General features: G+C 46.6%; 1 protein-coding gene across 1 annotated transcript in view; it reads left to right on the top strand.

Moving 5' to 3' along the window:
• The window catches only part of PXYLP1 (2-phosphoxylose phosphatase 1), a 69206-nt gene that overhangs the window by 9283 nt on the left and 34875 nt on the right, over positions 1 to 25048 (top strand). Inside the window, exon 2 of the mRNA XM_008707871.2 lies at positions 11058 to 11180. The gene's annotated coding sequence lies outside the window, so the exon portion shown is untranslated. The remainder of the gene's footprint in view (positions 1 to 11057; positions 11181 to 25048) is intronic.

Here is a 25048-nt window from a genome sequence, read left to right as displayed (position 1 = left end):
ACCTTCGGCTCAGGTCATGATCCCAGCGTCCTGAGATTGAGTCCTGGATTGGGCTCCTTGCTCAAGAGCCTGCCTCTCCCTCTGCCTGCCGCTCCCCCTGCTTGTGCACATGCTCTTACTTTCTCTCTCTCTCTCTGACAGATAAATAAATCTTTTTTTTTTTTTTTAAAGATTTTATTTATTTATTCGACAGAGATAGAGACAGCCAGCGAGAGAGGGAACACAAGCAGGGGGAGTGGGAGAGGAAGCAGCAGGCTCACAGCAGAGGAGCCTGATGTGGGGCTCGATCCCATAATGCCGGGATCACGCCCTGAGCCGAAGGCAGCCGCCCAACCGCTGTGCCACCCAGGCGCCCCCAGATAAATAAATCTTAAAAAAAAACAAAAACAAAAGGATGAGCAGGAATTGACCATGTCAAGAAGGCACTTGGGCCAAGAGAGTGAAATGGGCACAGAACACTGAGTTATGAGAAGGGGCACATGGGGCTTCAGGGGGAACGGTGAGCGGGTCCAGACTTGGGGTAGGGTAGTGTGGTCATTCGCTCGTTTAACACAGCCGTGAACAAGGCAGATAAGGTCCTCGCCCCAAGCGAGCTCGGGATCTGGGCCGTTAAGAGGCAATGAGGCTATCAGGGAGGGTGGGCAGGAATCTGAGGGGGGCTTGGCTGCCCTCCCAGCCTCTGCCCTGCAGGGTTTGCTGTTGGAGGCTGAATAGGATATGGGCGCATTACTGGTGCTATCACCTCTCCTGCCCCGTCCCTCTGTTTCCGATTCTTGTCTGGGCCTTTGCCCGGGCATTACTCAGGCTGTAAAAATAGAGGCTGGCACCAAATCACTAGCATGTAGTCGGTGAGGAAAGTTGAAACTGTCATTACATACCAAGATAGGTGCCAACTAGGTTTTTGATGAAGCACTTTCTTGGAGCCCCGAGGATGAGGTTCAAAAGTTGGTTTACAATTCTTTTTTTTTTTCCTTTCAACTCAAACCTGGCCTGGCTGTGCCTATTGCCCACCCCATGAGCACCTTAAAATCCACCAAGTGAGGTTTGGCCTTGCCCTGGGCTGGCCTGCTGGGGAGAGGCCAGGTCCTCTCTGTGGGCCTGGTGCTGCCACGCATTCCATGAGGGGTTTCCAAAATGCGGGGTTTCCGTCCAGGCGAGGAAGATGTAAACACATTTCCCAGGAAGGGACCTGCTCTCAACTGCCCGCAGGTTTGCTCAGCTCCCCGAGGGAATGGGGCTGTGCCAGGGTTTAGCAGAGCTGTCAGCTGCCTTCACGGTGATGAATGGCCCCAGGGTGGTTTCCTTCTGTCTCGGTCCCCAGCCCTGTTTGTTAAAGTGGAATTGACAGTGCTGGGGGTGGGGTGCAGAGAGGAACCTTCATGCTAGTCTAAGCCCATGGCTGAATGGATGGCACTTTGTTTCCAGGTAAGGAAATTTCAATCCATAGAAGGAAACTCAGACCAGTCCCCTGGTGTTTACTGAGTGCCTTCTTGGTGCTAAGGGCTGTAGGAAATGTGCATAATAACAAAATGGGAAAAGGAGGATCCTTACAACCTGTGATTTGATTTATAAGAAATACAGATTTGTTCCTCCCTGTTTCTTGACACAGACCCCCTACAACCTTTTGAATTTCCTGTGATGGGACCAATGGATGTCTTTTGTTATGTTAATGAGGTGATGTTTTTCAGAGCCCCCAGGTAACCTGAGGATGCGGGCTGGTTGCCAGGAGAACCAGTCAGGCCTTTAGAAGGTTGGAACTCTCAGTCCCATCAGCAGACCTCCAGGGAGGGGAGAGGAGTTGGAGGTCGAATCCGTTGTCAATGGCCAACGATTTAATCAGTAGTGCCTCTGTAATGAAGCCTCCATGAAAACACAGAAGGATGGATTGGAAGGGTTTCCAGGGCAAACCCGTGGTGATGCTGCAGACTGGCACCCCGTGAGAGGACATAAAAGCTAGGTGACCTTTCCCGCATGCGTGTCTTGCCCTGTGCACCTCTTCCAGCTGGCTATTCCTGCATTCTATCCTTTTATAATAAACCACTGATCTAGTAAGTAAAATGTTTCTCTGAGTTCCATGGGCCACCTCACAAATTAATTGAACCCAAGAGGGGGGCGTTGGAACCTCCAGTCTGCCAGTTGGTCAGAAGCACCGGAGACAAGCTGGATTTGCTATTGGCCTCTGAAGTGGTGGGGGTTGGGCGGGGCAGTTGTGTGGGACTGAGCCCTTAACCTGTGCAATCTGATGCTATCTCCAGGTAGGGGGGTGGGATTGAGTTGAATTGTGAGACACCCAGCCGTTGTCAGAGAACTGCCGGGTGGTGTGGGGCAAAAACCCATACACACTTTGGAATTAGGTACAGAAGCCTTAATATGCTAAATGCTTTCCAGAGAGTACCTGATCCCTTCCACAACCGCATGAAGTGGGTGATTTCACATGCCCCGAGAATATAAGCTCCACGAGGGAAGAATTTTGGGCTGATTTGGTCACTACCGATCCCCAGCTTCTAGGACTGTGCTTGGCATCTAGCAGATGCTCAGGACATATTTGTTGAATGAATAATCGAATCACCATTTACAGGTGAGGAAACTGGCTCAGAGACATTAAGTAACCCGCCTGCAGTGCTGCTGCTGGGAAGTGGCGGAAGAAAAGGCCTGGATCTCAGTGCCAGGAAGCACCATGAGCTGTGACTTGGGGTCCCCGCCCCATTGCCCTTGAAATGTGGCTGACTTCCAGGATAGCGCTGGAGGTAGGCCCGCAGCCTGTCTGGCTGACATTCTCACCAAATGCAGCAGAAGCTTGGCAAAAGCTAGCATTTGTATAGCGATGAGCCCCAAGCCCCCCGATGTCAAGGCCCACAAGGTTGTCTGCCTTCTTGGATGCCGGGGCCTTGCTGTAAACTCGAGGGTGGGATGAATATGCAGGAGTGTATCCGTCAGCAGCTCAAGAGGGTGATGTTTCTGTGTTGACGCTTTCATCCTGTCGTGCATGTGTTCAGGAACCTTCCGTGGCTCCTTCCTCCTGCAGGAACCTAGTCTGGCCCCAGTCACTCTCCACCCTGTTCACTGATGAGTGACTGTGTTGTAAAACCTGTCATCAGTCAACAGTGGAAGGTGGGGTGGACTTGGCCTCTGCCTGTGCACCTCTGTATACATGGTTTATCCTCTCTGAAATGCCAGCTCACATCAGGCGTGCCCACTGATATCCTCCCTGCCCTTGTAGCTCTTAACAGTTTCTGCCTCTTCCTTGAAGCCCCCGCTGACCAGCTAGCATGCTGGCCCCTCCCTTAGCCCCTGCGGCCTCCGCCTGTCTATGCCTGTCTATGCCTGTCTATGCAGTGCATTTCCTAATGGTGTTCCCGGAGTCCTGGTTTCTGTGTCTGTGATGGGACTTCTGCTGAGTGGGGCACCCTGCCTCTCCCAGTAAACTCTGATTTTATCTTTCTTACACATCAGGTTTCATGTTGCATTAGTTTTGAAAGGAGGTGCTCTTTCAAAACGACTCGTCTCTTTATAACTTACCACGTACCCAAGAAGTCTTGTGACTTCTTGCTTCACTGCATTGTTGGGTTATTTTTGTTTCGTTTTGTTTTTAAAGATTTTATTTATTTATGAGAGAAAGAGAGAGCACGAGATGGAGAGCACAGAGTGGGGAAGGGGCAGAGGAAGAGGGAGAAGCAGGCTCCCCACTGAGCAGGGAGCCCAACCACAGGGACCCAGATCCTAGGACTCCGGGATCATGACCTGAGCTGAAGGCAGACGCTTAACCTACTGAGCCACCCAGTTGCCCCATCAACTGCATTGTTTAAAAAATAATTTAAATAAATTCTACAGCTTTCTTTTTTTTCTAATTTTGAAAATAATAAGTGTTTGTTTAAGAAAGTTTGGAAAATACAGAAAACTATAAATGAGAGAAGTCTTCCAGGATCTCACCACCTACTTAAAGAGTTGTAGACCGGTCTTTCGCCCTTGCAATTTGTTTCAAAGAAAAGTAAGATTATTTGTAATCTCAGTCATAACCACTCATAACATTAAGGGTCTATTTTCTCTTTCCGATGTTCCTTTAAAAATTGTCTCTTTTAATGACTTAAAAAAATAGCAATAGGTTCAAAATTCTAAAGAATCTAACAGTAAAAAGTCCCATTCCCAGCCCTGTTTCAAACCATGCAGTCCAGTTTTGTAATAGATCTTCCTTATGACATAATCGAGCTCAAACTGTACCTGCTATGTCATAGCTTGCTTTTTTGACTTAACAACGTCACATTTTCTGCTGTCATTAGTAATCCTTTTTTGTTATTTGTACATGGTACATTGTAAAAACAAGCATCAAATATATGAGTAAATTTTGCAAAGTTCACAATAGAGATGACCACTGTTAATTTGGAGGCTGTCATGAGCACGCTATAAAGGCGCACACACGAGTTGTGTCTTTCCACAATGTCAGCTTTATTCAATCATGACGCCAAGTTAAATCACAATTAAAAGGCAGGTTCAGGATTCCATACTCAGTAACCATTCACCATGGGATTAAACCTGGCGTCTTACACAGCACACAGAGCAAGACGGAAGACAAACCACACAACAAACTAATGAAAGGATGCGGGAAGTTAAGGAACCGAACTTGAAGTCAGCCTGGGGCTGCATTGAGATAAGGCCTCAAAAGGCCTCGGGTCTGGGCGGAGTCAGCTCTCGGCACTTGCTGCTTCTGCTGTTCGAGCAGTGAAGGATCTCGGTTCAGTTCGGAGATCCATCAGGCAGAGCCTTCCGCCGCCGTTGCCTTTTTTAAGTGGTCAGACATAGAGGGGTGAGGTCTGAAGAGTCTGGCAGTTTGCTGCCAAGATCCTTCCCTTTTTAAAGGATTTCATCAGTTTTGGTCCCCGCAGACCTCCTCTGGTTGCGGTCCTTACCAGCTCTCAGGGGTCAGCTCACGTTGGTCCCAGCATAGCTCCTGGCTGTGGTACCTTCACTGCTTGTGTCCTTGCTTGACCCAGGCTCCGACTGACATGAGAGACTCCAGTTTGCTCTCTACAGAGGCTGTCAAATTTCTTCACATTTCCTTGGGTATGTTGAGGTGTGCAAATGTCTTACCTACGCGAGATGCCTTCGCGGTAGATATGCGCTGTGTCTATGTGCTGCCACTCGCGCTCGCTCTCATTCATTTTTGTAACTTGTAGAATCTGGAGGTCTGTCTCCATCCACACCTAAGCCTATCTCTTTCTTTCTTCCTTTCTTTTTTCTTTTTCTTTTTCTTTTTTTAAGATTTTATTTTTAAGCAATCTCTATACCCAACGTGGGGCTCAAACTTACAACCCTGAGATCAAAAGTCACATGTTCTACTGACTGACCTAGCCAGGTGTCCCCCTCTTCCTTTTTAAAGGCAGAATCATGTTCCATTGTATGAACAGACTATAATTTTCCAACCATTGCACTATGGGTGAACATTTATATTTATTCCTGTTTTATTTATTTATTTATTCAGACATTTATATTTATTCCTGTTGCTGCTTTGTACACGTGAATGAGCTTTTTTTGAGAATAGATACCCAGAATACAAATTCTAGGGGCAAAGGGTATGTGTGGTTACTGTTTTAATTAGACTACCAATTCTTAACAAATACTGTTCCAGTTAACCCTCTTACCAAGAGTGTGTGAAAGAGTTTGTCCCCGCTGGGACTAACATCCGCTAGAGATGAACGATCTTTTCTTTTTTTTTTTTTTTTTGGCCAATCTAAAGGGTGAGATGTGCTGTGTCATTTATAAATTCGTATTTCTTTCCATCCAGCTTTTCTAAGCATATATATACCCATATTTAAATAAAAATTTAGAGTCGTGCAATGCATGGCTCTGTATCTTTTTTTAGTTTTTCACAGTAAGTCACATTAAAATGTTCACATTTTCTTTCTGGGTCATTGCGTTGTCTTCAAAAGCTCAGCTTCAGGAGTCCTATCTTACTGAACTATTGCAGATCACCTGGAATTTTTTTTTTTTTAAGATTTTACTCATTTATTAGAGAGAGAGCACGAGTGGGGTGAGGGGCAGAAGGAGAAGCAGACTTCCCTGGGCTCCATCCCAGGACCCTAGGATCATAACCTGAGCCGAAGGCAGACACTTGACCCGCTGAGCCACCCAGGTGCCCCCACCTGGAATATTCTTTGTCTTTGTTTATTTATGTCCTTAATCTCCAATGACCTGGGGAATGACAAGTAATAGAAAAGAAAGGAAAGCAGAATGAACACCTTCTGCAGGGGTCCTTCCGGTAAGAGAATCAAATTAAAATCTGGATCAGATGTTTGCCCAGGGGCTCATCCCTTTGGTATTTGGCAGGGAGACGCCTAAAGTAAATATCAGTGTGAGCTCTTGTTCTATAGAGACGTTGAAGTGAAGACTGTACGGTCATGATGAAGAAGCTTCCCCGTTTCCTGTGTCCCATTGTGGAAAGTGCGCAGGTTTGTTTGTTGTTGTTTGGACGGAGGGATTATGATTCCCCCAGAGCTTGTCACGGCGTGAAAACGTCCAGGAGGCGGGTGGTTTGATGGCCATCGTGCGGCACTGGCAAGTCCGAAGAGTTGGCTCCAGATTCCAGCTCTTCCCCCGGCTGCCAGGTAAACCTGAAGACGACACTCCACTTCTGGGTTCCCTGGGGTCTGTGTGGTGAGAATGGCCAGGGTGTGAGTGGGTTTGGACAGCCTGGTAGAGGGTAGGCTAGCAGTTAGAGGCCAATTCTAGCACAGTATTAATGAGAACAGTAAAAATGAGCACCGTCTAAAAACAGGGTGGTATCATAAAAAATAAATACTCGATTTTCCCCCAGTTTCTAGCACACTGCTCCTAAAACCCTGGGGATCTCCAGGGTGTTAAGAATGTCTTTTATATGCTAATAACTGCGGGGGGTGGGGGTGGCCTGAAAGGCCAAAGCACTATTGGAGTGTTGGGACTTCCAGCCCCACCCTCTGACCTCCAGGGAGGGGAGAGATGCCAGAGGTTGAGATCAGTCACGGGGGGCCAACGATTTAATCAGTTGTGACTATGTCTGGAAACCTCAAAAACGACAACAACAACAAACAGTCTAAACAGCAGGGGTTCAGAGAGTTTTCAGGTTGGCTACACATCAGGGTGCTAGGAAGGCAGTATGCCTGGAGAGAGTATGGAAACCCTGTGCCCCTGCCCCTGTGCACGACTTCCATTTGGCTGTTCCCGAGTTGTATCCTTTATAATAAATCTACAGTAATAGCAAGTAAAGTGTTTTTCAGTTTTGTGAGCTGTTAGAGCACATTATCAAACCTGAAAGGGGAAAGGGTTGGGAGACCCCCCCCCCGACTTCGTAGCCGGGTCTGACGAAGTGGGTAATTTGGGGATCCACGGCTTGTAACTGGCAACTGAAGTGGGGGCAGTCTTTTTTTTTTTTTTTTTTTAAGGTTTTTATTTACTTATTTGGCAGAGAGAGAGGGAACACAAGCAGGGGAGTGGAAGAGGGAGAAGCAGGCTTCCCACTGAGCAGGGAGCCGGATGCGGGGCTCAGTCCCAGGACCCTGGGATCGCGCTCTGAGCTGAAGGCAGACGCTTAACCGATGGAGCCACCCAGGCGGCCCTGAAGTGGGGCAGTATTTGGGACTGAGCCCTTCCGCCCGTGGAGTCTGACACTAACTGGGGTAGTCAGTGTCAGAATTTAATTGAATTGTAGGATACCCAACTGGTGTCCACAGAGTTGGAAAATTGGTTGGCATGAGGAAAAACACTCAAATTTTCAGAGCCTTGTGAGTAAGAACAGCTGAGCTGTCTGTTACCAGTCTCCAAAAATGTTCCGCCACAGGGTCAGCCAGCTCTGTGCCAGGCTTTGTCCAGCACTAGAGACACGCTTGTGGACGGACCCCATGGCTGCTGTCTGGTAGCTTATAGTCAATCACAGGAGACAGCCAGCATTTCAGTGTGGTTATTCAATTATGTAATGAGAGTCCTGAGAAGTGTCATGAGGGAGAAAGACAGGGTGACTTGAGAGGGTCAGACAGGATGCTGATCTAGACAGGGGAGTTTAAGGACAGCTCCCTGAGAGAATGATCTGGAGCTGGGATTCAAGGGCCTGTCATGAGTGAGCTAGGTGGGAAAGGTGGAGGTGACGTAGGAAAGTACGTTAGGGTTCAAAGCCAATGGCCAAGAAAGAATTCTTGAGACATCTTTGGTGCAAAAAGGTGATTTTATTAAAGCACGGGGGCAGGACCCGTGGGCAGAAAGAGCTTCACTGGGGTTATGAGGAGTGGCCCATTATATACTTAAAAGTTGGGAGGGGGTTAGGGATAGCGTAAGACTCTAAGGAATTTTGGAAGCAAGGTTTCTAGGACCTTGAGGAGGCAGGTCATATACTTGGAGGGTGATTGCCAACATGTATCTTGGGGGATAGAGATGAAGTTTCCAAAGGAATTTTTATATGTTAAAGTAGGCTTACAGAATCCTGGGGTGGGGGTGGGGGTAGGATAGGATTGCCTGTTGCCCTTAGCAAAGTGTCCACATCAAGGCAGTTGAGTCCTTAGAGGAATGTCGCTCTGCCTGTTTCAAGGACTTGTCAATGAGCTGTAGGTAGTAAGGAAATGTAATAATTTCTCTTCTGCCTTGGTTTCCCACATCATCGGGACAGAGGAGAGCTGACAGGGTGCCGGCTGGGGGAAGGCAGAAGGGATGGATTGCTGGTGGCTGTGGTGAGCCTCTCCCCTGTTCATTCATGCATTTATCTGTCCATTCATTCAGTCATCCAACAAACCTTGATTGATCACCTGGTCTGGGCCAAGTACTGTTCTTGGTACCGAGGACAGAAGAGTAAGGAGCAAGACTGACAGTCTCTCGCCTCATCACTACTGCTGTGTAACAAATCATCCGCAAACTTGGTGACTTAGAACCACCATCATTTCACTGTCATCCTCACAGTCTGGAGGTGGACTGGGCCAGCTCGTGGCTCTCACTCAGGTCTCACACAATTATTCAGGCACCGGCCGGTCTGGAATCACCCATATGTTCCCTCACTCACATGTCTGAAGCCTGGGCTGGGAAGCCTCAAACAGTTGGGGCTGCATGGGCATCCCTGTCTCTGGATGGCCTCTCGTGTGGTATCTCCAGTATGATAGCTTCAGGGCTCCAAAGCAAGTGACCCAAGAGAGACCAAGCCAGGTAGACTCTCATGGACTCTTCTGACCTGGTCTTGGAGGTCACACAGCATTATTTCTGCCCCATTCTATTAAGGTAGTCCTGAGGCCTGCTCAGGGGACCTAGAAGCCCCTTTTGTTGGGAAATGTGACAGAAAATTTGTAGATTTGCTCTAGAACCACTACACTCTCATGCTTTTCATCCTTCACTTTTTTTTTTAAAGATTTATTTATTTATTTGAGAGAGTACACACACGAGTGGGGGAGGGGCAGAGGGAGAGAATCTTCAAGCAGACTCCATGCTAAATGGGGAACCCGACACTGGGCTCCATCTCACAACCCTGAGATCATGACCTGAGCCAAGACCAAGAGTCAGACACTTAGCCAACGGAGTCACCCAGGTGGCCCTCATCCTTGGCTTTAAACCTACCTGCCTGCCTCAGCTTACCAGAGTCCTCCAAAGGAGACAGTCTTATGGCCTGTGTCCTGGCTCCAGCATGCCTCTTGGGGGTCCCACTTTCTTCCCCTGCCCCAAATAGCTCCAGAAAGGCATAGTTTTCTTCATCTCTGGCTCTTTCTTGCGGGGAGGGGGGTTGATGCCCTGTGGACTGGCACTCCAGGCATCTGCCCAGCTGACCTACCTCCTAATCGGGTCATCAGAGGACATACATGGACACAGACACCAAATCCCCAAAAAACAAGACCCTTTCGTGGGGTTTAGAGATGGCTAGGGTGACTGGAGGGCTATAGTGTGGGGCTGAGGTGAGCCTGGACTGACACTGGGGCCTTGTAAGCCACAGGAAGGGTTTGGTCATCATCCTAAGGGCATTATAGGAAACTGCTAAAGGCCCAAAGTTTTGATGACACCTGCCAGGGAGATTATAGAAGATAGTCCTATGATCTCACTTATACGTGGAATCTTAAAAAAAAAGAAAAATGAGGTCATAGATACAGAGATCAGATTAATGGTTGCCAGAGGCGGTTAGGCAAAATGGGTGATGAGGGGGTCAAAAGGTACAAACTTCTGATTATAAGATAATTAAGTCATGGAGATGTAATGTACAGCATGGTGACTATGGTTAGTAATACTGTATTGCATATTTGCAAGTTGCTAAGAGTGGATCCTAGAAGTGTCTCATATAAGAAAAAAATGATAACTGTGTGTGGTGGTGAATGTTAACTATGGTGAGGAATGTTAACTAGACTTGTTGTAGTGATCATTTTGCAATATGTACAAATATCGAGTCATTATGTCGTGCATCTGAAACTAATGTTATATGTAAATTTATACCTCAGTGAACAGAAAACGACAGACCTCTGCGAAGAACAAGATTTTGCATCATGTTTTTAAATTTATCTGTTAGAATGATTTTTCTTACAGAAGAAGACTTTCAGGTGTGTTCCTAATTTCAGAAGAGGAAGCATAGATCTCTAACCTGATTAAGCACGTTACAATAACGTCAGTGACGGGTCAGTCTGTGGTTGGTTATCCCAAAGTTGGTGGGCAGAGCCAATCTTCCATAGCCCACAGGGCTCACAACACTGTTAGCCGAACACGGTCTGCTGCAAACGTTGCTACCATCATGGTGTCCTGTAACACCCAGCTAACAGAGCAACAGTTCCCAATGAATAGTGCCCAATTAATAAGCAGGGAACCTTGGAAGATGACTATTTAAACAAGCCTCAATATTACAGGATAGCTCCTTGCTCTGTTTCGTAGACATACTCAGGAACTCAATTTTATGATGATAATACAGAATAAGGATTCGTTGATTTAGCTTAAGTTTGTGAAAACTGATGTGTAAACAAAGATCGTGGCCCCCCTGATGCTTGGCATTCTCGGAAGCACTGGTGTGAACAGCTTCTGCCCCCACGTTTCTCATTAAGTACCATTGACTTCCTTTTCTTTCTTTCTTTTTTTTTTTTTAGAACCCCTCGTGATTTACAGGTAAGCATGGCCCCCTCTGGAAGACTTGGAAAGGCCTGCCATCCACCAAGTGACATCTTTGTTTCAAGGTCTTTACCTCTCTCAGCTTCAAGTTAGGTTTCAAGGTAAGTACCATGTTCCAGATGACAGAGTGATTTAAAGATGTAAATGACCAGAATTCTCCTGAAAATTTTGCTTGATAATAAGTTTATAGAGCTGGCCCCAATCTGTGCATTTGAATATTCCTAGAAAAGTCTTGCTCCAAAGCCAAAAAATTGATTTTATTGGTGTGTTTTCAGGCGGTAGCAGCCCACAAATGGAAAGAAATTAACCATTTTTGAGCTATTATGACTCAGGTGTTTTATATATATTATTTTGTTTAATCTTTATCAAAAGCCTATGTATACAGACAAGTATTAGGATTTTTGTTAAGCAACTATAACAAATTCTTAAATTTCAGTGGCTTAACATAGTGGATTATTTTTCCTGTATAAAAGCAGTCCAGTTTGGTTCCAAGACAGTGGTATCAAGGATGGGGTTGATGAAAGAGAGAGGTGGGACCTCTGCTCCACACAGATTTGAGTGGAAGCTCTCTCTTCTATAATGTTGTTCCCAAGTGTGCTTTTTTTCCTTTGGATTATTTTATTAACACGGTGCATTTCTATTTACTCGACATCAAGTTATATCCTATTTCCTTTCCAGTTTTATGGAGATATAATTGACATGTAGCATTGTATTAAGGTGTACAACATAAAGATTTAATGTATGTATATATTGTGAAATGATCACCGCAAGTTTGGTTAACAGCCATCTCCTCACACACTTGCAGTTTTTTTTCTTGTATTGAAAACTTTCAAGATTTACTTTTTTTTTTTTTTTTAAGATTTTATTTATGTGTTTGACCCAGAGAGAGAGGGAGAGAGAGAGCACAGCAGGGGGAGCAGCAGAGGCAGACGGAGAAGCAGGCTCCCCACTGAGCAGGGAGCCCGATGTGCGGCTTGATTCCAGGACCCTGGGATCATGACCTGAGCTGAAGGCAGACAGTTAACCTACTGAGCCACCCAGAAGCCCCTTAAGATTTACTCTTTCAGCAGCTTTCAAATATGCAATAGAATATTGTTAACTATAGTCACCATGCTATCCATTACACCCCCAGGTCTTATTTATCTTATAACCAGAAGTTCCTACCTTTTGACCTGACCACCTTCACCCATTTTCCCTAACCCCCACCCCTGCCTCTGACAGCCACCAAACTCTTCTCTGTTTCTCTGAGTTTAGCTTTTTTAGATGCGACATATAAGTGAGATCACACATTATTTGCTTTTCCCTATATGACTTATTTCACTTAGCGTAATGCCTTCAAGGTCCATCCATGTTGTTGCAAATGATAGGATTTCCTTCTTTTTTAATGACTGAATAATATGCCATTATCTATAGTACACACGTTCTTTAACCATTTATTTGCCAATGGACACTTAATTTGTTTCCATGTCTTAGCTATTACAAATAATGCTGCCATGAACATAGGGTATCTTTTCAAGATACTTTGTTTCCTTCGGATGTATACCCAGAAGTGGGGTTGCCAGATCATATGGTAGTTCAGTTTTTAATTTTTTGAGGGACCTCCATATAGTTTTCCACAGAGACTGCACCAGTTTGCATTCCCACCAGCAGTGCACAAGGGTTCTTTTTCTCCATGTTCTCATCAACAACACTTACTATCTCTTGTAATATAGCCATTGTTTTGATAATAGCCATTCTAATAGATATGAAGTGATATCTCATTGTGGTTTTGAATTGTATTTTGTATTTCTCTGTAGATCAGTCATGTTGAGCATTCTTTATATAGTTGTTGACCATTTCCACATCTTCTTTGGAAAAATGTTTATGCAGTTCCTCTGCACGTTTTTTTAATCAAATTGGGGTTTTCTGTTTGTTTGTTTTGTTTTGTTTTTCGCTGTTGAGTTGTATGAGTTCTTTATATATTTTGGATATTTTATTCTTTCTGGTGCAATTGTAAGTGGGATTGTTTTCTTAGTTTCTCTTTCTGAGGATTTGTTGTTAGTGTATAGAAACGCAACTGATTTACATACATTGATTTTGTATCCTGCAACTTTACTGAATTCATTTATTAACTCTGACAGCTTTTTGGTGGTTAGGATGTGTCATATCTATATCTATATCTATATCATTATCTATATCTTTATATATCTCTGTCTCCATCCCTGCAAATAGAGGCAAATAGAGACAGCGTTACTTCTTGCATTCTGATTTGGATGTCTTCTATTTCATTATCTTACCTAGGCTCTGGATAGGGTTTCTAGTACTATGTTGAATAAAAGTGAGAGTGGCATCCTTGTCTTTTCCTAATCTAAGAGGAAAAGCTCTCAGCTTTTCACCATTGTGTATGATGAATACCATTGACTTTGAGGCTTATGTTTAATTACAGGTTTAACCTAAGCCGAATCAAAGTTTTGGAGCTTATAACAGTGTTAGTCCCTACTTTACTGGAAGTGAGTTCGGACTAGATAGCAATTCACATTCTTTCCCAAGCTAAATGTCTGTGATTCTGTGTGACAGTCCCCTTAGCTCTGTTTTTGTAGAGTTTGTAAGTGCAAAGGAGCCCCCCCCAAAAAAAAGTTTTGAGAGGTTACTTTGGGATCTGAACCAGAGCATCCTTGGATCTCAGGTACATGGAGGGCTCCTAGAGGTCATCCATGTGTCAGTCCCCCACAGTATTGCCAGCAGGTGACTACCCACACTTGACCACCTCCTGGAGCAGGAGAGCTCATTCTGTACTGACACGGATGCTGTCAACCTCCCACTGAACTATCCAGAAGTTTTCTAAAACATATTTTAAGTGCATGGAGTTCCTGCCCCGGGCTTTGGTAATGATGGTCCACAGGGGACCTGGTTCTCCATGCCTCATCATGATGGAGTCATGGAATGAGCTGGCATTGAGCACCGGGGTTAGTCAAAGCTCTGTAGGTAAGTGTGCTTCAAGCCTGAAAAAGGCCTCATTGGGCAAAACACCTTGATCTGTAGCATGCATCAGTGCCCCATTCATGTGTCCACCCAGAACAAAATCCCGTTTCTGCGTGGTATTGTTAACCTGGAAAACACAGCTTTCGGAAAGCAATTTTGTATCCTGCAACTTTACTGAATTCATTTATTAACTCTGACACTTTTTTGGTGGTTAGGTTGTGTCATATCTATATCTATATATCTATATATCTATATATCTATATATCTATATATCTATATATCTATATATCTCTGTCTCCATCCCTGCAAATAGAGGCAAATAGAGACAGTGTTACTTCTTGCAAGCCGCACTTCCAGGCGGGCCTGATTCACATTGCACCGCTGGAATTCTCTTCTTATTTTTTGCCTGTAAAATTTGGCTTTTACCTGCAAACCTTCATTGTTCATTTGCATGTCTCATTTTACAGCCCTGCCTATTGAATGTTTTGTGCTTTCCTTGACATTGTAACAAACTCTTAGTTGACACAGTTTGCTTGCAAATTAAAGAATCAGCTGTATTTTTAAGTCACTTTGTGATGAGTAAATCATGCCAACTGCATGTTCTCCCTTTTTTTGTTGAGGTACTTAGAGTTACTCTTGACATTCTAAAGTCAGAGTATGCCAATTTCAGATGTCACTACTGCTGCAACTTTAAGAAGGAGCAAAGCGGTGACATTGGCTGGAGCACAGGCTTCTCCCACAGTGTCAGAAAAAGATCACTGAGGAATACGTAAGATTGGAAATCCTGGCTTGATGAATTAGTTATTTCAATCTGTTCTGGTCCTGAGAAGTGATCAGACACCTTGACAAGTTTATCCTTTGTAGAGCTGGGGTGGGGGGGAGCCTCGAGAGAGTGGTAGGAATGTATAGTTCAGAAATGGGGAGAAAACAACTGTAATATTTCAGGGATTAAAAATACTAAATCTATAGATTATCTGCCTCAGATCCTTCTTGGAAAGAAACGGTAGGTAAATACTTCATGTTGCATATTTAAACACAAGTAACATATAGAGGAAACGGTCGTGTTGGTAGGACCTGCGCCGTGTGAGGGGTGCTGCTCGGCTGTTTGTCACTGCCGAATCACGCCTGAGCGGACCAGTGCTGATGCCTCTTAAACATACTTAGGACTGTATGTGCTTTGATTGCTAGATCTGGAAAGTGCTGGTACTGTCGTTATTTTTTCAGAATAATAGTGTGATGTCGCATCTTCTCCAGTTGTGGGTTATTGCAGACTTCCCCTTGCTCCCTTGTTCCTAACAGAATTCTGATTCTGTGCAGGCCTCCACCCTCTCCCTTCCTCCACGGTCCTCTGCCAGGAAGAAGGTGAATCCCAGTTGGTGTCACTCAATCACTGTGGTCCATTCCCGGTGCCAGTGATGAGTTTGCGCGTGGGCCCGTGACACTGTTCTGGCAGTTAGACATTAGGGGAAGTCCGCTGGAGGGTTTCTGGGAAGGCCTTCCTTGCTTTCAGTAGAAATGTGCAGGACTGTCCCTTCTCCCCCTGCAAGTTGCCCAGTGTGACAGTGATGCCTAAGAGTGTGGCCACCATCTTAAAACCGTGGGGGGACAGGACAAAGACAGGATGGCAGAGTCCAGAGATGGAAAGATCCTGGCTTCCTGATGATGCTTTTGGGGTGCTGAATTAACTAATCTCAGAGCCGCCATTCCTCACACCATGACTCATGGTGTGAGAATATGGATGAGTCCCTTTGCGTTAGCGAAGGTTTTCGTGACTGCAGCCAAGCCACCTTCATAGATGAATAAATAATTTAAGATAAAATAAAAAATAAAACTCTAAAAGAACAAAGGTTATCACAACCACGACTCATGTATATCATATCTAAGAGTGACATTTTAAAAAGTGTGATGAGATTTTTCGCCGAATGCAGTTTGTCATAAATGTGTGTGTTTATTCATCACTGCCTACAGAGGGAGCCCCCATGAAGAGGACCAGTGTCATTTAGTGCTAGTGGCAGGTTCCAGTGAGGATATTGGTTTGACTGCTTTCACAGAAGTGAAATACCAATGATTTTTAAAAGGTTGTGAGATGGCTTCTTCTCTCCCAAAACAGTTTGGGCTGGTAGACAGTCAAGGAAATGGGTAGTCTGCCCCATGAGGTCATTCAGGGTTCTTCTCTGTTATCCACTAGGATGTTGTCTCCACGGGCATCAAGAAAGCTGGTTTACCACCACGCCAGTGATTCGGAGCATGGGAAATGACGAAGCAGACAGGTCAGAATGAATGAGATAGGGCAGACAGCTTTCTTTTGACCCAGAGTTGCATATAATAACTTCCAGTCACAACTCATTGGCTCAGACTTGATCACGTGGCAACAACCAGTTGCAAGGGACTCTGGGAAATATCATTTCTAGCTGGGTGGCTGTGTATCTAGCTAAAACCAAGAGGATTCCCTTAGGAAGAAGAAAGGGCAAGTAGACACTGGGAGACAGGAGTTCCTGCCACATAGTATGTCCTCTGCAGTGGAGAGGCAGCACGTAACAAGGAGAGCGTGCTGGGTGCCGCTCTGATTGTGAAGCAAGGATTGGGGTCACAAGAGCTAGTCTCCCCGAGCAGCCTGGAGCCTTTGCCAGTTCTGACCTGTCCCAGCCTCTCCTGGTCAACCACAGGACTTGAATCAGGTGATGTTTGAAACCTCTCCCGACTCTGACCTTCTCTGGCAGGGTCCCGTAGCCGTCCTGTTTCTAGAGTGGGGGCAGAGATGAAGGCGAAGCAGGGTGAGTACCTCATAGGTGGTGGGTATTAAGACTGTAGGCGAAGTCACTGCTAACTTAGTTGGCGTTTATTAGGAACCAGGTAGTGTGCTGGGTCCCTCACACCTGGTAACCTCACTGTCCCTCACAACCACGTGAGGTGGAGCCTGTGGTTGTTCCCGTTTCATCGATGGGGAAACTGTGGCTCCAGAAGGGTTCAAGAAAGGCTCTAGACCTAGCCAACCGATCTCTGAGCCCACAAGCTTAACTACGTGTTGTGGGAAGGGCTGGGACATGAGGTGGGATTTGTGGGGTGCGGCCAGATCACAGCAAACCATGCAAGGAGGGCCAACGAGCCTTGGGCCTGATGTTACCCTTTATCCTGGGCCACTTTGGGGATCAATCTGCAGCATTGAGTGCCCCCCACACTGTTACCCAGAGCCAGGAGATGGCTGCTGCCACTCCTGTCACATCTAGGCTTGACGTTGTCATAGCTTACATCACCTTTCACTACCCCAGGGGAGAAGACAGGCTGTCCTTTAGGAGGAGAGTGCCCCGGTGAGAGAGGAGCCGTGGGAGGGTCAGCCGTGGGGCAAAGTGCAGAATGTGCAAGGGGAGACACACCACGCACCCAGTAGACGTCCTTTAAGCCGTCGCCAGGTGAGAGGAGCACAAGGCCTCTGGCCTGCTCCTGTCCTGTATTCCCAGAGGAGGCTGGGGCTGGGAAGACACAGAACCCTGGCCCCAGAAAATGAGGGTCAGGAAGCCTGCCTGTCCCTTCAGCGGGCACTGATCGGTGGCCTGGATCCTGGGATCACATTCCTGCTCCGACCTGGAAGTCAGTGGCCTTGTGTGCAGAGGGGGCTCCAGGGGGAGTGGGCATCAGTGCATGTATTGTCTGGTGTCCTTGGTAATAGGACTCCTTGGGGTCATCAGGTAGGCTGGCCTGGGTGGGGGGCGTGAGACCCTTTCCCTGGGCACAGCAGCCTCACCGCACGTGCAGCTGTGTGTGGTGCCTGGACTAACCCACCTCCCTTCTGTGGTTCCTGACACTCACAAGCAGGGCAGCACCGCCCCCCCCCCATTGCCCCCCAACAGCCAGTCCAGTGCTGTCTCTTTGGTGCTGTCTCTTTGGTTCATTCTGGTTTCCTCAAATGCAATCATAAATGTACCAGCTCCAGCCTGCTCTTCAAGACTGAGCTCCAGCGGAGCCTCTTCCAAGAAAGCCATCCTCCCTCTCTGGGCTGAGATGGGTCTCCTCCTCCTCCCACTCCCGCTTCTGCCTCATGGCACCGGTTTCATATGGTGTAATGGTCTTCTTACTCGTTGTTCCACTGACCAGACTATGAGCTTCCTTTCTTTTTTTTTTTAACTTTTTTTTTTTTAAAGATTTTATTTATTTATTTACTTATTTGACAGAGAGAAAGACAGCCAGCGAGAGAGGGAACACAAGCAGGGGGAGTGGGAGAGGAAGAAGCAGGCTTATAGCAGAGGAGCCTGATGTGGGGCTAGATCCCATAACACCGGGATCACGCCCTGAGCCGAAGGCAGACGCTTAATGACTGCGCCACCCAGGCGCCCCTTTTTTTTAACTTTTAACTTCAACATACACAAAAGCAGAGAGGATCGCGTACTATATCCTCGAGAATCCATCAACCAGTTGTCAGTTTTGCCAGCAATTGTCAGCATTTTGCCAGTCTTGATTTGTTAATTCCTCTTCAGCCTGCTCCCCCCCGAATATTTTAAAGCAATTCCTGGATCTTCTCTCATTCTCCTGTATATACTTTTGTACATTTCAGCAGTGAGCTTCAAGATGGCGGAACTGTGTCCTGTCTCCCGTGTTCTGTGTCCACAGCACTGCGGACGATACCTGACACATACTGGATCTTGAGAAATAATGTTGTTTTGAATCGATTGATTGACTAGATGAGTGAATTGGTTTCAACCTTTAGAACTGAGCATGCATACTAGCTGGAATTTGAGGAACTGGAACATGAATAATTGCTAGGAACCCACAGCCTCCTTGGGGATTTTCTAGGAGGTTCTGAAATTTGTCCACCATCAGACTTTAAGGTTGGTGTATTTTTAGCCAAGCATCTTTGATTTTGCAATTAACCTCTACGTCGAGGTGACGTTGGATAGAGAGGAATATTAAGATGTAGCTTTTACCTTTGCTTGGTTCATATTTAGTTCACAATTATAGCCTTGGGGTTTTGTTTTTTTTTTTTTAATTATAATACTGTATTTACTTAGGCCAAAGTGATTAAGACCTAAAATATCAAAGTATAGAATACATCTAAAGCATTTTCTTTAATAACATCTTTCTATTCCTGGTAATGGTATTTTAACTACACAAATAAGAGATAATTAAATACACATTTTTCTTTCAAGCAGTTGTGGTTATGTTTAAAACCCTAAATTCTGTACACTTTGAAGGGGACCCTGAAACCAGAGTCATTAGACGTGGCATTTCCCACTCTTACGAGGTAAAAATCATACCAGGGCTTGGGCTTTTGGAAATTTCTGGGGGTAGAATGGTAGTTTGTAAAAATGCCTTTGACGTGTTCCTTTTTCCTCTTAATTCAGAAATGGTACTTACTGTAATATAATGGGAAGTACCTATCAACTAGTCCTTTTTTCAAAATTATGTTTTGAAATATTTCCTTTCTCCATTCAAGTCTGCTGTAAAGTTAAAGTTGGCTGGGGTTTCTGTTTATTTTTTGCTGTTTCATCAGGAATTCAGAGTAATAATTCTATTTCTGGATTTAAGATATTTTTACTGTGTGGATTTAGCACAGGGACTAAGGCTGTGCCCAGTAGACATCTGATGACTACTAGCCACTGTTGCATGTTCAGCCCGGAACATAAAACAGTTGTTTCTGCAGAAGTATTTATAGGAGTCAGATTGGGTCGTGATGCCATACTGAGTCTAGAGCGCCTTTTCCTTGGAAGGTGGTGGGACATGAGAGACGTCAGAGGACAAGGAGATGTGAGGGCTGTGCTGAAGCAGGTCATAATCCCAGCATCTCACCCTGCTGCTCTAGCAGTGACCCTTCCCATGCACTTTATTTTCTGGGCTGTGAGTGAGCAGGCTCTGGGGTTTCTACTGTGGACCCAGAGACCTGGCCGTCACTTGGCATGACTTGCACAAGTGGGATGGAGTGTCCAGAGGAGCCGTAGTGGACCCCAGGAGCGTGCACCTGAGCCTCCGTGGAAGGAATATGCGGGAAGATGCCCGGAAGAAACCCACGGATTGCATGACTTCTTGAGTGGCTGCACGAGCCTCCTCCCTACGGATGGAAAAGAGAATGGGCCAGAGCTCGGGCCACAGAGACAGAGCCCATTGGCTGGTAATCCTTGTCTTCCTAGGATGGGGCCCAACAGAAGCTGACACAGATGTTCCAGGCTGGAAAACCTGTGGTGGTGGCAGGGGATGAGTCAGCCAAGGGAAGACTCACCATGGTGGGGCAGTCGGGAACAAGGCTGCAAGCGTGGCTGCCTGCCCTGACGGCTGGGGCTGACGAGTAGAGAAGTGGCCAGTAGCCAGTGGCCAGGATTTGGAAGAGGAGCCACAGCATGGGGAAGAAGCGGTTGCTCGGGGGAAAGGGCAAGTCTTTGTGTCTAGATGATGGTGCAAGGATCTGTGTGATTCCTCCAGAGCCGGGCAAACACAGTGTTTGCCTGTGGCTGCTGCTGTTCTCCTCTCTGCCTTCCTGCTCTCTCATTTTCTTATTCCCACTCTCATTTAAAGATCGAGACCCTGGACTCAGAGAAATGAAGTGAGTTAGTTGTCAGAGGGGCACACAGAAACCAAGCAGCAGAGCAGAGAATTGGCCCAGATCTGCTGGTCTCTGGAGCCGCCTCTTTGCCACCACGTCAGGGCTCCTCTGTCTCTCGTGCTGAGGAAGTGTCTCTGCCGAAGGCATCTTTTCTTTGACCCATGCACCCCAGGTCCCACCAGCATGTACTTGGGTGCACGCACACGTTGGGGTCCTAGCTCCAGCTGCAAACACAAATGTCTTCAAATCCATGTGAATTTTAGATACCATGTTTATTTAGCCATTAAAAAAAAATAAAGAACAAAGCATGACCTTCCTTTCCAAGTTTTCTAGGAAAATAGGCTCCAGAAGAAGGCGTGTGTTTTTCCTGGGGCTTGAGGTCACCACCCCGTCCAGGCTCTGTGCACACCCCCGGGGCCGTGATCACAGGCCGGTCCCCAGCACAAGTGGAAAGAATGAGACTATGACTACATCCCTGGCATGTGGTATTTGGTGGTGCCAAAGGAGGGTCAGAAGGGGGAGGGTGCAGAAATCCTGAGAGTATTAAGGGGAAGAGGGTGGGTGTACCCAGATTAAAGCCTGTGTCAAATGAAAAGCTGCAGGCATGTAGAGATGTCAATAGCCTAAAAACTAGAAGCAGTCAGGCAGGCACACCATCCCCGCCATCTGGTTAACCCAACACATCCCCAGTATTTTAAATCTGGAACTAAGTATAGCTCCTTTCCAAAAAAAGCACTCAGTTTATTAAGGAATGTGGAAAAGTAGAGCTTTGCGTGTGCTTTCTGTAGATGATGGTGCAGAGCTCTAGACGCTAGCTTAGGAATTCCTCGTAAAGATGCTAGCCATTTCTTTGTTGTATCAGTTAGCTTTTGTTTCCTACGAAGCTCCCTTAACTTAGCGGCTTAAAACAGCAACCATCATACTTGCTTGTGATCTGTGGGTTGGCCGCAGTTCTTTTAAGTCTGGGCCAACTTTCCTGGTCCCATCTGCTGGTGGCGTGGCCGGGCTGGAATGGTCGGGGACAGCCTTTCTCACACGTGTGGTGATGGGTGGGCTTTGACTCCGTGTGACCTCTCATCCTCTACCAGCTAGCCCGCGCATCTTTTCCGTGGTGGTCCTAGCGTCCCAAAAGCAGCGAAGGAGGACAGGCCCCAATGCATAAGTACCTTTCAAGCCTCTGCTTGTAGCTCAGTTACTCTTGTCCCCATTGGCCAAAGTCAATACCATGTCTAAGCTTAGAGTGCATGTGGGAGGAAACTACACAGGCCATGGATACAGAAAGGCTACAGATCCACCCTGCGATAAGCCTGACGTCTAACTCAGTAAGTAGTAGTTGTTTCCACCTAATGCCCACCAGAAGACACTGCACAGTCTTGTGGTTCATCCTCGTGTAAAAAGACAGTGTCAGGTAAAACCATAGGCAGAATACTTAGTCGTCATTCTGGTGGCCTCACCTGCCCTAAGTGTGGTGGAAAATCCCCCAAGAGGCTGGGGTCAGGAGTAGTTGAAGAGCCAGACCCGGCCCAGCACGGTTGGTAAGACCCACCACTCTCACAGCCAAATGCAGAGCAACCAAGTGGCAGATCTGATCTCTGAGGCACAGAAGCAAAGGACACCACTGGGCTTAGAAGTCGGAGGTGGGTGATTTCCCAAGAAATGGGTGGATGACAATCCCAAGATTGTTTTCCATGCCCAGAGGGAGAGAGGCTGAAGACAGCATTGAGCTGGACCTACAGAGGGAGAGGAGAGCAACACTTGTGAACCTTCAGTACTCACATACCTGGAGGAACCAACAAACAGGTGAGGAAACTCTTCCTGTCTCCCGGAAGGAAGGAAGAAACAGCAAAGTGAACCAAGAGAAGATGAGGAGGGAATAATGCTAGTAACAACCGTTGTCTTTTGAATATCTGTCGTATGCTGGGGATTGTACATAGACTTTTAGTCCTCACAACCTCCTGAGGTGATTACCCCCAATTCACAGATGAGGAAACTGAGTCTCAGAGAGATTAAGAACTTGGCCTGTGTCACTAAGCTCAGTGTTCTGGCCCAGGTCTGTCTGGCTCCGAAGGGCTGCTCCTGTCTTTCCCCAGCATGCTGCTGATGTGGTCCACAAGAAAGAGCATCTTCAGGCAGCGAGGGCTGCAGAGGCCTCCTAACGGGAGAGTTCTCAAAGACCCCAAAGCCATCTCCCAGGCAGGAGCGCTGGAGATGTTCATGGAAAGGACAAGATGGCAGCCTCAGAAGGTGGCATGGTGACAGAAGGGTGAGGAAGGCATAAAGAAAAACCCCAGCAAATTTATTGTCAGGAGTACAGAGATACCCCATAGAAGGCATATCCTCTGAACCTCCCCCCATTCTGTGATCCAGTCTCCACCCACACACCCCACTCACCCTCCCCAAATTAAAAGGGTCACCTTATAAGAGGGTTATTGATAAAGTAGAATAAATTCAATCAGGAATGACCGAGATAATGAGAGGGTTCCGAAACCCACAGGCTATTTAGCGAGGAGCTGTTGGCCGTCTTTGAGTACCTAAGGAAGATGGCACGCGCCAGGAGCTAACTTGCTCTGTGTTCATCCACAACTTGCAGCTAGATCAGCGCGCAGACCTGCTGAGGAGACCACAACACGTAAAAACGAACTGTAAAGGCACAGAGATCTTGTCTTGTATCTTGTCACTACAGCTTAATAAACTGTGCTCTTAAGTTTTGCTTTTCTGCCTGCATATTAGAAACGCAGGTGTCTGCCCTGCAGAGCATGAAAGAGGTTGTGTCAAGGTCCCCACATGGTGCTCTGTGAATGGAAACCTAGGGAACGATGGTTTTGAGCAGTTAGAAGTCCCTGGTCCCTGGAGAAGCAGAGCAAAGGTACAGGGCTGCCAAGGGGAGGTGCCAGGGTAGCCGAGTGGGGTATGTTTTGAAAACACTGTGGCCAGTGTTCGCAGGTGAATGTTGTCGCCTTCCATGCACATCCCCTGGGGAGCTGGGCCAGGCAGTAGAGGCTGTCTAGGGTGGAGGACAGAAACTGTGACTCGGATTTTATTTAGGTTGTTTTCCTATGGGAAGGTTTGCTGTTGAACCATCGGATGAGCATTACCAAGGACACCCCCAAGGTCAAGGTGGCCCAGAGCTACCCAGGCTTAACACTTTGTGTCTGGGATTGGGTTTATCGGCATCAAGGGTTCAGCTTCACTGTTAGCACGGAAGGGACGACCCGCAGTGCCACAGTCAGGCGGACCCATGCTCTGTCTCAAACTGTGACCTCAGCCTCCTTGGGGGTTCAGTGTAGAAGCCACTGTCCCTTACCAAGCGCAGATTCTCCTGAGCTGCTTTCAGATCTGTGTGTCTTTTCAAATACTCTCAACTTATGAAGAATTTGAATTTTGGAAACAAAACATTTATTTGGGGTCCCAAATACATTAGGTCCTAGGTGGGATCAGCCAGCACGGTATGCTGTCTTAGCCAGGACGCTAGAGAGCTTGCGAGGCTAGTGAGTCCCCTCAGGGCAAAGAGGGGGTGTCCACAGGAGCAGTTACAGGCCATCTGGGGACACTAGGCACTGGTCCTTGCTTAGGGGTGGTGACTAAAGGGACAGAAGCAGTGATTATTTGAAGGTATAAAATTGGAATCTGTTTGTCAACAGAGGTGCGGGCTGCCAATGTACAGGCTCCATTGTGAGGTACAGGTGTATTTTTGTTAGTCTTTTAGCAAATCTTACCTTTTTGTAGACAGTCTGACAAATCCCTCTAAAGGAGCGGTTCTCAAACTCCCTTGCAGGGTCCTTGCTGGGGCTCGGGGCTGGGAAATAAGAGACTCCGGGGCTCTGGATCCTGCTTCATTCCCTACGGATAGGCTTTTGTAAGAAAAAAAAATAAAAAATAGATGATATAAGATAGAATTCACATACCATCCAGTTCACCCAAAGTGCATAATTCAATAGCTTTAAAAGATTTATTTATTTATTTATTTGGGGGAGAGAGAGTGCTTGCACGAGTGCGTGCGCGCGCGCGCGCACACACACACACACACACACACAAGGGGGGAAGGGGAGGAGGGAAAGGGAGAGACAATCCCAAACAGACTCCTTGCTGAGCTCCAAGCCTAAAGTGGAACTCCGTCTCACGACCCTGAGATCATGACCTGAGGCGAAATCAAGAGTCAGGCGCTTACCCGACTGAGCCCACCTGGGTGCCCCTCAATAGCTTTTGGTATATGTATTCACAAAGTTGTGCAGCCCCGACCTCACCATGTGAACAAATGAGCTTTTGTCTGATTGTGTCTGTTCGGGCTCTGAAGGAGATTGTATTTGAAGGAGGAAAAGATGTTGCCGCTAAAATTGGGTTTGAAATTATTGTTGTCCTGTTACTGTAACAGGTTGGACCTTTTCTGAGGAATGTGGTTTTCAAGTTCTATTTCAAACCCCAGAGAGAACCAGGAGAGAAACTCGATAACTAAGACTGATGGGTTATACCCTCGAGCCG

The sequence above is a fragment of the Ursus maritimus genome, unplaced genomic scaffold, assembly GCF_017311325.1.
Source record: "Ursus maritimus isolate PB19 unplaced genomic scaffold, ASM1731132v1 scaffold_20, whole genome shotgun sequence".
Taxonomy (NCBI): domain Eukaryota; kingdom Metazoa; phylum Chordata; class Mammalia; order Carnivora; family Ursidae; genus Ursus; species Ursus maritimus.
The sequence above is the reverse complement of the archived record's forward strand: the minus strand, read 5'-3'. Positions and strand labels throughout refer to the sequence as shown.